Source organism: Podarcis pityusensis, assembly GCF_964106645.2.
Source record: "Podarcis pityusensis genome assembly, chromosome: 14".
NCBI lineage: Eukaryota > Metazoa > Chordata > Lepidosauria > Squamata > Lacertidae > Podarcis > Podarcis pityusensis.
The window spans coordinates 41,517,826-41,535,560 of NC_138039.1; the positions used below are offsets into that span (position 1 = coordinate 41,517,826).

General features: G+C 43.5%; 1 protein-coding gene across 1 annotated transcript in view; it reads right to left on the bottom strand.

Annotated features, from left to right (window-relative positions):
- The window catches only part of SEMA6D (semaphorin 6D), a 423,500-nt gene that overhangs the window by 264,333 nt on the left and 141,432 nt on the right, over positions 1–17,735 (bottom strand). The window contains exon 3 of the mRNA XM_080980318.1: positions 4,750–4,817. The gene's annotated coding sequence lies outside the window, so the exon portion shown is untranslated. The remainder of the gene's footprint in view (positions 1–4,749; positions 4,818–17,735) is intronic.

Consider the following 17,735-nt stretch of genomic DNA (forward strand, 5'->3'; position numbering starts at 1 on the left):
TTATGCTAAAGTTCCAATGGTGGGAGGAAACTGCATGCCGGAATACAACCCCTGATTTTGTCATATCAAATTACAATGCAAAACCTCTATGATTTTCCAGGTTTAACGTGTTTGCAAATGGATTTTTTAAAAAAATGGAAGCGAACGATACAGAAATGAGCACTAAACTCCCTTTATATTCTGTTGGGTTTCCAGAAGCAGCATTTACATTGTGTGAAAGATGACACAAAATGTGGAAATTGCCAGGCAAGGAAACATCAGGAAAACAGAATGAAGTGTTGCCTCAATGCAGCCTACGCCTTGACCCTCAAGAGCAGGAATGTACCATATCAGCAAGTACTAGTTCCAACATAGGTTTTACCAATCAGATAGGACAAGGTTTCACATTTCAAAGGCACACAATAGCCTTCTTTAGTCATTCAACTTCCAAGGAATGAGTGGGAGAGCAGGATTGAGCCCAATGGCCTTCCCCATTCCATCAGTCTCCATGTGTATGCAAACGTCTGTTGGTGTGCATGCTGAACAGAGTCTTTGACCCGGGTGAAAGAAAGCCTAGTTTTGCTCCTGCCTGGGGGCCAGATGGAAAGGCTTAGAGGGCCACATCTGACTCCTGGGACCTGATGTTCTCCTACCTTGGCATGGCTACAGTTAAGAAGAATCATCTCTTATTGGGAAGGCTGGTCATCTAAACTCATCACAAGTGCACCTAAATTCTAGTTTTGAACCAACTGTTAACTTCCAGAAAGTTCTGAAACCACTCATTAATTTCAAACAACAAAACCCAGCAGTGAAGCAGCAGACCCAACCCACCATATTCTAAAAGAATCCAGGATCCACCCTCCTCCAACTCCCATTAATGACAGAATAACCCACTACTGATTTGGCTTGGGACTGGAGCTCCAGTTGTTAACTTTTGCAAGTGGGCAAATATTAGAAAAGTTAAGATAAGAAAGTAGGGCTTGGAAGCCTATTTTCTTCTCATTTCTGCATTGCATGTGGCATAAAAATAGATTCCTTTTGTTTCCGTAATGGATTTTACAAAGCAATCGCAGTGGGCTGGCAGCTCTGCAATCTGACAAAACAAATATTTCTTTTCACGGAAAAGTACATATGAGTTCCCACCACCCCCATCACCCAAAAAATCTCGTGAAGCTTTTCAGAACCCAGCACACGTCCTTTCCTTTTCGCAACTCATTTTCCCCTCTTTTTGTGACAACCGAAGCAATAATTCACAGCTCACTGGGTCTCCTAAATAACCCCCTTTATATTTACATGGTAGGCACCCCCCATTACCCAGCAGGAATCAGCTGTACTGGCAGCCAGTCATTACACATTCTTAAGATGCTGGAAGTTTAACATACCCCTTCCCTAGTTAGCATCTTTCTTTTCTTTTCATTCATTCTTTCTAATAATAATAATAAATTCCCCTCACGTGGTTACTATCTTAAAACCAAACAACAACATAACTGTGCCATTTTGCAATTTTCAAGTGCTTCCTTCTCTGGGCCTCATCCAGACTCCCACATTAAAGCTCAGATGTGTTTCATCATGCCAAAGACTGCTACTTCCCTTCCCTTCCCTCCCCCTCCCTCTATAGGAGATTAAATGAGGCACTTGAGTTTCTTTGCGAAACTTTTCTAAGTGTCGACTTGCTCAGCCTTATGCACTGCAGTTAATTTAATCCAGAGGCATTCAGGAGTCTGGGAAAGAACAACACTTTCACCCGTCGCTAAATAACGAGAGCTTTCTTGAGAGGCCAAAAATGAACTTGAAAAGGAAAGGGGGGGTAATCTATCTGTATATACAGTACATGAAAGATACATTGTTTGGTTCCAGAAAAGAGTTCTTTAAAAACCAATTTAGCAGTTGGTATGGAGGATTAACTACTAAGATTCCTGGGTTCAGACAGATTTCTTATCAACCCTAATTTTGTCCTGGATTTTTAAAAGGACCTTAACTTAAACTGTATCTTGGTGTCCCCATATGTCTGCCAGCGTCAACTACCTGCCTCTGCATCTCCTACATCGGGTATCAGCCACACCAGGTGCCTAAAGCCATGCAATCCTCAGATCTTGGGGTGCAGTTCCATCTACTGAACCTGCACCCATTCCAGTGTCCATAAAAAGCCACAGGGAGAAAGCATATTCTTTACTCCTCCCCCCACATCCTCCAATCAACTAAGTGACTCCTATGAACCCATCTGTCTGTAAGTTTGGAAGTTTTGTACCTAAGCGCTCCTTTCTCAGGCCTGCTATATCCATACCAATGAAACACAAGGGGGGGGCGGTGTAGAGTGATTTTTATTTGAATACACCCTTAAAAAACAACCACCTATAATTGCTGTTGGGGGAAGAACAAATGCAGCTATCATTCTGTAATTTGCTTCAATGCCTCAAGAAGGACAACCATGCCTGAAAATTCAATCCAATTCTGCCAGAAAATAAAAAAATGTTAAAGCCACCCAGCTGAAGAACTCCTAGATGGATTTTCCTGTAATAATAATGATAAGCTTAATCTACTATGGAGAGGCTACCATGCCTGCAAATTTCATCCATTTCTGTCCAAAGGGAAAAAAGAGACCTATTTTATTAGTGAACAAGGTGGGAACTAGAGTTTGTTTTTCTTGAAGCAGAATTGACCCTGAGTCAAATTGAGCAGAATACAAAGCACCTGGGGAAGAGGCAAGCTGCTTCCCAAAGTGCAGATTCTAGGTCTGAAATGAATCTTGAGGTTGGTGTACAGTCACTCTTATTGAACAGTCCTCTGAGATACTAATTGCTTGAGTTACTAGCCATCCATGAAGCATATGCCGAGCACATTCAAAATGGTTCAGAATTATCTCCCTAAGTCATAAATCTTTCATAGGTACAATTATGAGTGAACAGTGGTAGAAAAAGCACATTCAACAGTTGAAGTCAGGTTGGTTTACTGAAATAAAATTGCAAAATTAAATTTAGATGAACTTAATTAAAAGGGGAGAATTAATTTAATACGGACATTCATCACATGCCCATTGAAGCCCTCTCTTGTGTCAAGAAAATATATTGAAGCGTGAATTCAAAAGCCACATAAATGCTGAAGTGAAGTGTGAAGGGATGGACAAATAATGTAGTCTTGCTATGAGCGCATGAAGTGGGTGCCACAACCCCCAGTCAAGTTACTGAAGAAATAATGCCCTTTTAAGAGACTGTTGACTCAATGTGTGGTGGCTGGTGCCCATTGAGGGTGCCGTGGCAGAAGGCAGGGAAACCAAACAGTAGGTGAAGCCAGAGCCATTGAGAGGCAGAACCAACTCATTCTAGTTTTGTCCCCATCCTCCTCCCTGCTGAATACTGCAAAGGCAACACTGAGACTAAGGAAAAGAAAGCTGACAACCCCCCAGGACTGATGGTAAGTAGGAAGGCAGGCAGGTGGGGGCTGGCTGATTGCAGAGTGAGGCCTTTGAGACAAGCCTCCATTGATCTCAACATGGTGAAAGGCTAATTTTAAAAGTTAAAATGGTACAGTCCTTCCAAAATGGTACCATGCGAGTTTTCACTTGGAAACTTCCCATTGTTTGGAATGCCCATCCCGTGTTAATATCTGCAGACTCAAAGAGAAGGGGTCCCTCCACCACCACCTTTCTTCGAGTTGCTAAGGTTTAACCTGGGTAGGAGAGGCCAGCATGGAGGGATGGTGCAGCAGATCAGCAGCGGAAATGGGGCAGAACAGCAGTGGCATTGGGGCTGCACAGATGCACCAGGGGAAGCAATGGATTGGCTCAGCTGGAGCCCCTGTACAGTCCTGACCTCACTGCTTCCCTACTGCCTGACTCTTGCACCATCCTGGTAAGTGGGAGTAATGCCAGAGTCGGGAGGGCAGCTCTGTAGCATCAAACCATGACACTGGCTGCTCCTGAAAATGGATCATGATTCTCATAAGAGAGTGAACAATCCACTCCATTTCCCCCCTTTATTCCAGCAGGTGTGTGTGTGAAGGGGAGGGGGGTTGTTGCCTCTTAAACAACTGGAAATGAGGTTGTCCCCCCCCTTAAATCTACTTAAGGTGACCACTTACACACTTAGGGTGGACACATGGAATAAAGGGGAATGCATCACCAAAACAAAAAGGCAGTGCAGAATATGTTTTTGATTAGCATCTGCTTTGCACATGCCAATTTAAAGGTATATATGCAGGCACAGAACTACTGCTATAATTTAAATAGAAACAAAAGGCCCCTCACCCTAGAGGGGAAGACTGTGACCAGGCAAGCTGCTCAACCTGCTTATCTGGTGCTAACCAGCAGTTAAGACAAACTTCAAGGCCCCTCTAGCAATCCCATCTTGGAGTTCCTTATCTCCAAACCAGAGAGCCCTTCAAGCAAAAGACTCATTCAAACAGAGAATGCTCTCTGCACAGCGGGACACATGGCCACCTTGGAACTACTGCAACTCATCCAGAAACCTGCCAGCAGATCCTGATCTATCTTCTTGCCTCCAACTCAAGGTATATCCTGATAGATTTGGACATATTTTCTAAGTAAGGAAACGGGCAACTGAACTTCAATATTTTTACACTGTAAACCAACCTGTGATCTTTGGATGTGTGGTGGTATATAAATTGAATAAATAATAAGAATATTGGTGGCCCAGACCAATATTAATTAGCAACAGATCAGCGCTGCTATCTCCATCTGTCAAGGGGAAACGTCAAATTTTGCATGTGTCTTTACTCCCCCAAAAGCACCAGGCATATGTCTCTAGCTCTTACCACTGATCCTTAAGCGGTTGGCGTTGATGCTCCCATACGGGCTGACCTCAGCTCTGATGCAGGCAAACCTGTTGAAGAGAGAGGAGAGAAGGATATTAATGAAATAGATGCTTGTTTTCAAACTTCAGGCATACATGGGAAGTGTGGCTTGTCAATGGCTGGAAGGAAGTTTAATGATGAAACCAGGGCTGTCTTAAGCATATGCGACGCCGGGGTGCAAAGATCCGCCTGCCCCCCCCCCCAGTTGCCTAGTCCCAGGCATGCAGCAAGGCGGAGCCAGCCAGCTGTCTCAGCGTCTCGCTGGCTCGGTCGCCGCAGAGCTGCCCGCAGCAAAAGAGCCCGCCATGGCGCTCCGACCGACGGGCGGGCTCTTCCTTGGACTCAACTCTCAGGCCCTGGACTCTCAGCCTGGTGCCCCTAAGAGCCCGGCGCCCGGGTGCCCCGCACCCCTGGTGCCTATGGGTAATACGGCCCTGGATGAAACCACTAAAAGAGGGAAAGGAACACCCACAACAAGCACACGCCAACTACAGAAACTGGCTACTGATTTCCCACAGAGTATTTTGATTAGAGGCACTGTGCCCTGATGCATGTAGTCACCACCACTCAACCAGAAAGGAACAACAGAGCACGGCATGGTTAGTTTTAATAAAGAGCATTAAAAGATATATACAAAAAAATTAAAGGTCAGCACAGAGAAGGACAATAAAGTACCAATTATTTCATTAAAATCCCCAAGATGCCTCCAAGTTCAGAGAAATTTCATTCCTCTCAGTTCTCCTTCGGGAATCTTTCTTCAAATATCAGAAAACAAGGATAAAGATCTGGCATTTTGCATTTTTAAAAATAAAAGCAAGGAGCATGCACTAAGCCACATGCGCATTCTAATAAAAGGATGTTTTGACATAAATAATTATGATCGTATTATGTGGGGCCTACAAACAGGCTGAGAGATGTTGCTGCTCATGCAACCAAGGTCGTACCCGCACCACTTTTAAAGCACTCTTACACCACTTTAATAGTCATGGTTCCCTCCGAGATAACCTTGGGAAAGGCACTTGGTTCAGGGTGTGGAGAGCTGTTAGGAAAGCCCTCACAGAGCTCCAGTTTCCAGCACCCTTAATGAACAAAAGTTCCCAGCATTCTTTGGGGGAAGAGCATTCTGTGGATGTGAGACGGGTTCTCTGGGCATTTCACATAAACAATAAAACACAATTCACAATAAAAGCGAACATGAAATAAACCACAAAAGCAAAAACCCCAGCAACTCGCCCACCCTCCCCAGCTAAAATCAGCATAAATCCCTGCAGCTAAAAAGGTAAAACCACCATGAAGCTGAGCAAGGGGACAACGGTGCAAAAAACCCGATGCAACCAGTGGATTCTAATACAAAGAGCAGTGGTTCTCTTCACCTGCTGCCTAAACAGGGTGCCACCACTCAAAAGGCCTTCTCCTTAGGAGTAGTCCACCTCACTTTATTAGGCGGGGGAACCTAAGACGGGCCTCCAAAGAAGATATCAAGATTCAGGCATGTGTGTATGGGGCAAAGTGGGCCTTCATGAAACACAATTATCCTTCAACATTCTCTGAATTTGCCAGGCCGTTATCCAACCAAACAACGCATACAAAAATGCATACAGTGGTACCTCGCAAGACGAATGCCTCGCAAGACGAAAAACTCGCAAGACGAAAGAGTTTTTCGTTTTTTGAGTTGCTTCGCAAGACGAATTTCCCTATGGGCTTGCTTCGCAAGACGAAAAACGAAAACGTCTTGCAAGTTTGTTTCCTTTTTCTTAAAACCGTTAATACCCAGGGTGACTTCGAGGAGCAACTCATAGCAGGCAGTGTGGTAGCCTTTTTTGAGGTTTTTGAAGACTTTGGTGATTTTGAAGACTTTGGGAAACCGTGCTTCGCAAGACGAAAAATCCGCAAGACGAAAAAACTCGCAGAACGAATTAATTTCGTCTTGCGAGGCACCACTGTATATTGAGGGGAAATGGGCACAAATATGCATACATTAGTGAAAATAGCCTCATCTGCACTATGAATCGAAAGGTATAGCACAACGCTGCGGGAGGCAGTGGAAGACAGGAGTGCCTGGCATGCTCTGGTCCATGGGGTCACGAAAAGTCGTACGCGACTAAAGGACTAAACAACAACATAGCATAACAACTTTAAATAGTCAGGAATTCCCCAAAAGAATCCTGGGATCAAAAGTTTGTTAAGGGTGCTGAGCTGTTATTCCCCCACCCCCAAATTAGAAAAAGATTACTCTTAGAAAAGCTTCTACTGATAGAATACAGTTGTTTACTGTTATTCAGAGCGCAAGTCTTAGAGGCACAGACCTGCCTTTGGGTATGAGTAAGAGTGAATACATCACTGGTTTATTTCTACTTCAATTCCAAGGTTACCTGAGTTGTTATCTCGTCAGCTGTGCTTTGTTTCACAAAATGATTGGTTAGGATTTTGGAAGTGTTACTCATTCAATTGTATAACGTCATTTTTAAAAATATTGGATTTTAATGTCAATGTTTGTACAGTGGAACCTCATGTTATGGACAGAATCCAATCCGGAGGCTCGTCCGTAACATGGAACTGATGGAAGCCGAAGTGCCACGTCTGCGCAAGGCGCTATTTAGCACTTCTGCACATGTGCGAAGCACAATTTAGTGCTTCTGCACATGCACAAGCAGCGAAACCTGGAAGTAACCCATTCTGGTACTTCCGGGTTGCCACAAGATGCAACACGAAAACACATAACTTGAAGCAGACGCAACATGAGGTATGACTGTACTGTATTTGATTTTTATTCTGTATACTGTTCTGAAATTATTAATTTTGTTGTCTTTGAGTTTAGTTTGGTATATTGCTAGCTCTGTTTTGTATTGTATTTGACCTGCACTTTGTAGGTTGCTTTGAGATCCCTTTGTACTGCGTTTTATTTTTATATTGTATATTGATTTGAGTTTTTGTTTGTTTGATAATCGATCTTTGTATTGTATGTAGTTTTTATATTCTTTCGTATAGTACTTGTCCTCTGCTTTGTGCAATGTTCTGAAACTCTGTATTTGATTTTGATTTTCTGTACATTGCTTTGAGAGTCTTTTGAATATAAAGCAGTTAAGAAATTTACTAAATTTTACACCCACACCCCTTTTTATCTCCCTTGATTTCCAAAATGCCTTCATGTTATCATAGCTTTTTTTAAAAAATCACCTGCAAAAATAGGGGGCAACCTTATGTATGCTACAATAGGGGCAAGAGTCTTGTTAACAAGCACAAGGATGGAAGAATGAGGAAATCCCAATAAAAGAACAGTGGCAAGAAAAATTGACGAGCTACGCGGAATTGGCCAAATTGACATACAAACTGCGTGATAAGGACAATCGTGACTTCAAGGAAGAATGGGAACTTTTAACAAATTACTTTAAAAGGCAACAAAATGATCTGGACTCCTTGGCGGGTTTTGAATAAACATCCACAAATTTATTAGTTGAACACGATAGATAAGGCAAGGATATGTACAATTTTATAACATGCAGAGAACAATAGGTACAAAGAAATCAGAGAGGGGAGCTGAGGGAAGTCCTTGGTGGGGGGGGAGGGAGGGGTGGGGGGAAAGGTGGGAAATAATGTAGTTGATTATTTGGGGTGATAATTTGTTATGCTGAAATTGTTTAATAAAAATATTTGTTAAAAAACAAAACAAAAATGGGGGGCAACCATAATGGTTCAGTGGTAGAGCACCTGCCTTGCAAGCAGAAGTTTGCAGGTTCATTTTCTGGTATCTCCAGACTTGGAACCCTAGAGATCCACTGACTCATGCTCACGCAGACACAGAAAGAAATTAATACCTTTTTTAAAAAATAAAATGAAAGCAATATGATATGTGTGCTCTCAAAATCTGATATGACAAGAGCAGAGATGAGCTGCACAATCACAGTAAGAGAACTCTGCAATTTAAAACTTTTATGCGTCAGGGTGGTCGGGGAGTGAACTATGTTTAACATTGGATTGCTTTTAATGCTGTAATATACATAGCAGCTTCGAGGGCTTTGCTATCAAGAAGACATACCTACAAGTGTAGAGGGTCATGTAAATCTCTGCAGGATCTGGTACGACGATGAGAGCCCTCCAACGAACAGCAATTTAAGCAAATGAACAAGGAGCTGCGGTCTGGTTTCATCAGCAGAGTGGTGTATCTTGCCAGGGAACGGCATAGGAAGAGGAGGCAGCCGCCAGGGAACATTTTTGTGGACGAGTTCATCTTCATGCTCAAAAGGCAGCAATATGGCCCACCAGTACAATTAGTGTTCCAGTGATCCGAATCAACTTCTGCATCTCTGGAGATAACAGTTGACTCATCCCAGGCAAAATGTGGGGCAAGTGAATTCACTTGCTTTACTTTGTCATTGTAAGACATATGTTGAAACAGATTCAGCAACAGTCCTGCTCAGAGGAGACTCATTGAAGTGAATGGATATGACAAGCTTAAGTTCATTACATGTATAAGTCGGTCTGCTCTATTCTGGGTAGGATTTAGCTGGAAAAAAAACCCATTGTCCCTTTAGGAGATTCTTTTCAACTCTGAGTATGCAGCTAGAGTAGATGTTAGCCTCCAATTGTCTGCAGAGTCTGACTCTCATCAGCCCAGCATGGCCAATGGTCACCAGGACAGCTGTAGTCCAACAACATTGGAGGGGTACAGGTTAGCCACCACAATCTACATTGCATTACTAAGGGTTTTTATTGTTCTGGGGAAAGGGATTAAATAGTTCAAAGGATTTGTACGCCTGCACAAAGAGAATAATATATTTGCTTGCTGTTTTTTAAAAGTTATAGTTTGCTGAATTTCCAAAGATTTAACATATACTTTCAATATATAGTAAGTTTTTCTTTTGTTTTTGTCGACTTCCGACCCAATTTTCCATTGTGTTTTTATTTCTCCCCCTTTGCTGTATCTCACTTTCTAACTCTTATTTCGTAACCATAATACTATAATCTCTAATTCCTTCTGTTTGCTCATGGTTCAAATCCTACTCACAAAGGCTTCCTTTCTTCCACAAAGCAATCACCGTTAAAGTAAAAGTAAAGGGACCCCTGACCATTAGGTCCAGTCGTGACCGACTCTGGGGTTGCGGCGCTCATCTCGCTTTACTGGCTGAGGGAGCCGGTGTACAGCTTCTGGGTCATGTGGCCAGCATGACTAAGCTGCTTCTGGAGCGGTACCTATTTATCTACTTGCACTTTGACATGCTTTTGAACTGCTAGGTTGGCAGGAGCAGGGACTGAGCAACGGGAGCTCACCCCGTGGCGGGGATTCGAACCGCCGACCTTCTGATTGGCAAGTCCTGTCAGCTTTGCAAATTCTGCAAAGTTCATGTTATGTACTGAAGTTTTCACCCTTGGCCAGCAGGGGGATACTGTAGATAGTTTTCACTCAGGTCCACATATGCAAATAAGGGATTGAAAGTGACGTTCAGAAATTGGATAGTTACCGAAAGCTGTTACAGTTGCGTGGTACTGGAGCTCTATATATCCATTTTTCTGTGGGGGGGGGGATTTCTTCTTCCTTCCACTTCTCTGTGTAAAGAATCCTAGCTGCTGTTGTTACATACAGTCATACTTCTTGTTACATTCGGTTCAGGTTATGTCTTTTCAGGTTGCATCCCACGGCGACCCGGAAGTACCGGAAAGGGTTACTTCTGGGTTTTGCCGCTCGTGCATGCACAGATGCGCAGAAGTGGCGAATCGAGACCCGCGTGTGCGCAGACGCGGGTTGCGTTCCTTTCAGGTTACAAACGGCGCTTCGGAACAGATCCCGTTCGCAACTAGAGGTACCACTGTATGTATTTGCTTGTTCTTTATATAGTCATCTTAGGAGAAGATTTCTTTGCATGCATTCTGTAGTCACTTGTAGTCAATTCCACATTGCATATGTTTTCTCCTTTAAGGCAATCAATTGCAAAATTTGCTCTACTAGTTACAAAAACCCAGGCTCGACATATATAAGTCAAGGAGGCACCTTGAATTTCTGGTCATCTTATTTGCTATTCACCATCTTAGTCACCTGTATGTCTGAGTATTTTAAAATCCCTATTAATCTTTTTTATTGCTTTCCTTTTTAACTTTCAAGGAGCAGGTGGGTGGGAGAGAAATTTGCTTTGCATTTCAAAGTGAACCCACCTAATTTTCACTTTCTGAAACAACATGCAAACCAAAACACAGCCATCCTCTGAAATTTGCACTTCTTTAAATTTTGCAATGTAACTCTCCAACCAGGTAACATATATAAAAATGCATATACTAGGGGAAAATGTGCATATAAATGCATATATTAGTGAAAATAACATACAAAAATGCATTATACTAGGGAAAATTGTAATTAGAACCTTTAAGTGGTTTACACAAAAACCCAAAACATTAATGTTGTAATAAAAAGCAGCAGCTGAAAACAGGCAAAAATTCAAAAACCAATAATTAAGCTAACAGATTAAAACACATGCTAACTTCTACAAGTCTAGATAGGCTTGTCTGTTTTATTTAGGAATAAAATACCATAATTATGGGTTGCAAACATTTGTGGGCCCTTCAACATTTCTCTGGTGAAAATAGGGCATCCTACCAAACCCTCCAATATTTCTTCACTGAAAATAGGGATGTCCTAAGGAAAAGCAGGACATTCCAGGATCAAATCAGAAACTGGGACAGCTTCTGTAGATCTGGGACTGTCCCTGGAGGGTCTGCATACTGAATTTTGAGAAAGCGATGTGGGCACCAGGCAGAAAATGGCTGCTGTAGCACAAGATGGCTGCTGTATGGTGCGTGTAACAAAATACAACATAGCAGGAAATGGGACAGGAGCACTATATGGTGCAGACACGACTCCCAGTCCGTCCCCCCCTCAATTAAAGGGAATAAAGACACCTATATCAGCCACTGCCAAGCTCAGTCACAGAGAGAAACTGGTCTTCAGAAAGGAAAAGTGAATGGGTGGTCACTTTTGTCTTCCAATGAAATTGGGTATGTTTCAGGGAGCATGTTCAATGCAAGAGACTCAGCTAGTACAAACAGGAAGAGTGCAGAATGAGCAAACAGTCTCTAATGCATTGTGGATTTCTGAATTGATGTTTACTGAGATCTTTCACAGGTGCCATGGGGTGAACTGGTGGTCGTTCTCCTGGGCAGAACATTGCCAGCCCCTGAAGTACAGTGGTACCTCGCAAGACGAATGCCTCGCAAGACGAAAAACTCGCATGATGAAAGAGTTTTTCGTTTTTTGAGTTGCTTCGCAAGACGAATTTCCCCATGGGCTTGCTTCGCAAGACGGAAACGTCTTGCAAGTTAGTTTCCTTTTTCTTAAAACCGTTAATACCCAGGGTGCATTGCTTGAACAGGTGGAGTTGCGACTTGACTTCGAGGAGCAACTCATAGCACCGTGCTTCGCAAAACGAAAAATTCACAAGATGAAAAAACTCGCAGAACGAATTAATTTCGTCTTGCGAGGCACCACTGTAAATAAATAGCATTCAGACCCAGCTATTTCCTCCTCATTTGATCTCAGAGCTGCTTAGCATGTTTTTCTAAACCTGTAAAAAGTTTTCATGGTCAGAGATGGAGGTTTTCCCCACTGAGCTGAAGATTTGATTAACCTAAGTAAGATTTTATGTGGTATTAAATTAAAATCCTAGTGAGTTTTTAATACCCAATCTAGAAATTCTCTCTAGAGAGGGTCGAAGAATCTGATTACGTTACACATAAAAGGAGTTTATCACCCTGCTAGTGAAATCATATTATGTTATTCTATCATTAGGGAGCAAATGAAGTGCCCTGTGCAAGTAGCCACAAGGTCAGGATGATTTAAGAACCTAAACCTTGCTGTGTGTTTGACAGCAGAAGGCAAATGAGTGGTGAAACTGAACTTAAGCAAGGGCCAATTGAAGGAAGCAAATTCTACGTAGAATCGTTGGGGAGGTGGGGTAGTGAAGAAGTATTAACGCAGTAGGAAAACAGGACACATCATGTGACAGGCTGGGGGAAGAGAACATAACTTGGTCAACTTCATGATAAATAAGGGAGGAGTTAAAAATCAGAGGATATGGCCCCCCCAAAATATTTTTATGTGTAGGGGGCCAGAAAGGGAGGTGGAAAGCAGTAGGGATGGGGAGAAATTCAACTGGTGACACATGTAAAGGTAATCCTACCAAATTCACACTTTCCAAAATAATGCATTAACCACAACACAGTCATCCCTTAAAATTTGTACTTCTCCAAATTTTGCAACCCCAAAATGCACATGCAGTCATACCTCGGAAGTTGAACGGAATCTGTTCCAGAAGTCCATTTGACTTCCAAAATGTTTGGGAACCAAGGCATAGTGTTATGATTGCCGGCGTGGTTGCTCGAGAGCAAACAGGCAAGACTCCCCGTGGGTCTTTTCAAGGCTTTATTATTTGTCCAAAACATTCACAATGCAGACCAACTCAATTCCATGTCTGCTCAGTCGCTAGCAGAATCTGGGAGTGGGCGGTCCTTAAACTTTCCCCAGCAGAGCAGTTTTTGGACCTCCATCCTACGCCTCCCCTCTCTGCGCGTGAGCCTACTGCGCAGAGAGGGCGTGGGCAAAGGGGGACCTGCCTCCCCCCCGCTTTGCTCAGTTTCGGCACTGCAGCTCTCCCCTGCATCCTCCGAGCCCTGCATCCCTTCCCCACTGGAGGCGTGGCTTCGCTCCTCCCTGGAGGACGAACTGCTTCTCAAGATCTTTGGCCGCTCCCTGTAACCCAACTGCCCTTCCACCTCCCGCCTCTGAGCTGATGGCAGTTCCCTGACACGTAGCTTCCAATCAGAATCTGTGGCGGATGTTCAGGTTCCAAAGAGCATTCACAAACTGGAATAATCACTTCCAGGTTTGCGGCGTTTGGAAGCCAAAATGTTCGTCTCGCAAGGCGTTCGACTTCCGAGGTATGACTGTACTAGGTACAGGGTGCATACAGAATGTGCATATTAGTAGAAAGAAAGAAAGAAAGAAAGAAAGAAAGAAAGAAAGAAAGCATACAGAAATGCATTATCTTAGGAACACAGCAAGGTGCCTTATGCATACCAAGTCAGAGCATTGGTCCATCTAGCTCAGTACTGTATTCACTGACTGGCAGCAGCAGTCCAGGATTTCAGGCAGGACTCTCTCCCGACTCTATCTGGCGATGTTGGATCTTGAACATGGGACCTTCTACATGCAAAGCAGATGCTCTAGCACTGAGCTATGGCCCTTCCCCTTTCCTCCTTTAGGGAAAACCACTTTTCAGAAATGTGTATACTAGGATAAATGTGCACTGCAATGATTTGTTGTTGTTTAGTCGTTTAGTCGTGTCCGACTCTTCGTGACCCCCATGGACCAAAACACGCCAGGCACTCCTGTCTTCCACTGCCTCCCGCAGTTTGGTCAAACTCATGCTGGTAGCTTTGAGAACACCATCCAACCATCTCGTCCTCTGTCATCCCCTTCTCCTTGTGCCCTCCATCTTTCCCAACACCAGGGTCTTTTCCAGGGAGTCTTCTCTTCTCATGAGGTGGCCAAAGTATTGGAGCCTCAGCTTCACGATTTGTCCTTCCAGTGAGCACTCAGGGCTGATTTCCTTCAGAATGGATAGGTTTGATCTTCCTGCAGTCCATGGGACTCTCAAGAGTGTCCTCCAGCACCATAATTCAAAAGCATCAATTCTTCGGCGATATGAGGACTTAAAAAAAGAATTTGCAATCATGTGTTTGCAATGTGGAGAGCAGGACTTAAGTTGGGGGAAACGAGAAACCGGGAGAAACTGAAATGGACAGATTTGCTCATCCCTAAGCAAGAGTTGTAGGCTCAAGAAGAAAGCTGAAAATGTAGCTTCATTGGCCCCAATCCCTGCCTATGGACATAAGACACTTACAATTTCTTAAAAGCCAAAAAAAACCTCCCACTGCTTAAGAAAGCTATGATTGCATATCATGAAATATAAACTGCTTTTGTGGACTATGGGAGAGAAGGGAACTGGGTATTATGAGAACAATTTCAGGCCCTTGAAGCCCAGTCTTGAGGGTTCTTAGAGAGGCAATCTCAATTTAATATGCTGCTCTTGTCAAAGGTACCCCTCAAAGTTAGCTGTGAGTTGTCTTTGAACCAGGCACACAATAATTCTTCAACAGTTGCAATCCTCCAAATTTTCTGATGCAATTTTACTATCGAACAACATGTACAAAAATGTACATGTTAATGGGGAAATGTGAATAAATATTGCTGGCTCAGAGGAAAAAACCACCCATATGCTTTGTGCCCGAAGACTTTACCCACAAAAGCTACACATGCAATCTGGGAATTCTGCAATTTTTTCCGGTCCCAGATCATGCAGGAAGAGTCTACATCAACATCATTGCATACAGGCTCTATGCACAAGGAATCACCGGGCATAAAATTCAAGAATGGGGACTTCTGCTGTAATCCTGTCTTTCTTTCCTCCAAGGATCTCCAGGTGGTTTGCATGACTTTTTCTTTCCCATTTCATCCTTTCAGCAGCCCAATGAGGCAGGTTAAGTTGAACAATGGTGACTTTCGCAAGATTATCATGGCTGAGTGTGGATTTGAGCTTCAATCTCCCCAGTCTTTGTCTGACACTCTGACCACTGCACCACACCGCTTTCATGTCCAGCCCCGTGTTTTATCAGTGTATTCTGTTTCCGGTTGCTGGAACAGGGTTTGTTGGAACATACTACCTGAAACCCACAGATGATGTTTTATCAAACCCACTTGAAAGCAATGACACATGACACAGAATAATAGAATCACAGAACTATAGAATTGGATGGGATCTCAAGGGTCATCTAGCCCCTTCCCTTGCAGGAATATCAACACATGGTCCCCAATCCAATTTGAAACCATACCGGACCCTGCTTTGCTTTGCAAATATGCTAGCAGAAAAGCATACAATGACTAACTATCCACAATTGGAAAAACTGCTCAAAATTATTATGGGCATTGCACATTAATGGTGCGTTACTAATTTATGAAACCGTTATTGCTGTATGAGATTATACCCCAGAAGTTATATTTTAATGCAATAGTAAAATGGAACATCTTTCTTTTATCACTTCCATGTGAAAACATACACACCCCCACACACTTAAAAATGTATGGAGATATTATGCTCTCATTTCTTTCTGCCAGATATACAATGACAATATATACATAATGTTGAGACCACAGCTCAGAAGTGGAGCAGGTACTCTGCTATCTGATGGCCCACCCCCGGAAATTCCATGTAGGGCTGGGAAAGATGCGAAAGCCCTGGAGAAATGGTTGCTGGATCCAATACTGGCCTGGGTGGATCAGGGTCCAGCTCAGCATGAGGCAGTTTCAAATAGAGAACTTATGCAGTTAAACAGGAGCTATGTAATGTTTATGTATTTGCTTCCTTTATGCATGCATGCACCTCAATCCTTGTGTGTACTCAGTCCAAGAGTACCAAAGGCTGATAGGCAAACAGCACAAAATATTGGCTTAAGAACCAGATAAACATTTAATTTCCATTTGTCCCGCTCACGTGCTAACACAAACACTGCACTAATCCTTCACTGCAAAACAACAGCCACCCTTAAATGTATATACAGTGGTACCTCTGGTTGTGAACGGGATCTGTTCCGGAGGCCCGTTCGCAACATGAAAAGAGTGCAACCCGCAGCGGCGCATCTGTGCACGCGCGGGTTGCGATTCGCAGCTTCTGTGCATGCGCGTGACATCATTTTGTGCTTCTGCGCATGAATGAGCAGCGAAACCCGGAAGTAACCTTTTCCGGTACTTCCGGGTCGCCGCGTGACGTAAGTTGAAAGGTATGACTGTACAGTGGTACCTCGGGTTACATACGCTTCAGGTTACAGACTCTGCTAACCCAGAAATAGTGCTTCAGGTTAAGAACTTTGCTTCAGGATAAGAACACAAATCGCGCTCCAGCGGCGCGGTGGCAGCAGCAGGAGGCCCCATTAGCTAAAGTGGTGTTTCAGGTTAAGAGCAGTTTCAGGTTAAGAACGGACCTCCGGAACGAATTAAGTACTTAATCTGAGGTACCACTGTATGTTTCACCCAATTGTCAGAGTGGTTTAACACTTCTCTTTTCCGGGAGTTCTGGGAATTGTAGCTCTCGGGGGGGGGGGGGTGTTGCTAACAACTCTCGGCACCCTTAATATACTACAGTTCCCATGACTAGGGAAGATGTGACGGTTTAAAGCGGCACGTCCATTAGAGCTGCCACATCCTCTTTCTTCTCCACCAAAGCATATTGCATGTATCTCCAAATTATAAAAAAAAGCCCACAGCTTAATGGAGTCTAACAGCAGGCTCTCACATAAAACATCCCACTGAAGTGTGTGTGTGTAGGAAAGAATGCTCATTCAGTGCTTGCCAGCTCTTTAATCGGGTAATATTATTGTGGATGTTCTGTGTGATGAGCTGTGTGTGGGTTTCTAAACATGTCATGGACTTAAATCATTTTCTTCTCCTCATAAAAATCCAAACCAGCATGGAGCAAAACCCCTCGCTTTTGGCTTTTGGCGAGGAGGAGGCGATGCCGATCTGTAGAGATGGCCGCTGAAGAGGAGGTGTCATTATCTTTCCGTCGGGCCCAGCTTGGCAGTCGTGCCAAATGCAGTTTGCTTTTGCTTTAGCCACAGCTGCCGACTTATCAAAAAGAGAAGCAGCAGCACGTACCACAAAGGAGTCAGCCTGGAACAGGGTGGGGAAGGGGGCAAACCTGAACCGAAAACATTCTTTTAAAGGAAGAACCAAGAGTTACGAGTGCTCCTGAGACCTTCTTTGAGCATGTAAAAGAGCTGATGATTATTTCCAGTGGAAATGCAGAAATGCATGAAAGCTAAGGGGGCTGTTCAACCCTTAACTTATTTATTTTATTTATTTTAATTATTCCTTGCCTTCTCCCACTAAGCCCCCAAGTCAGTTGGCA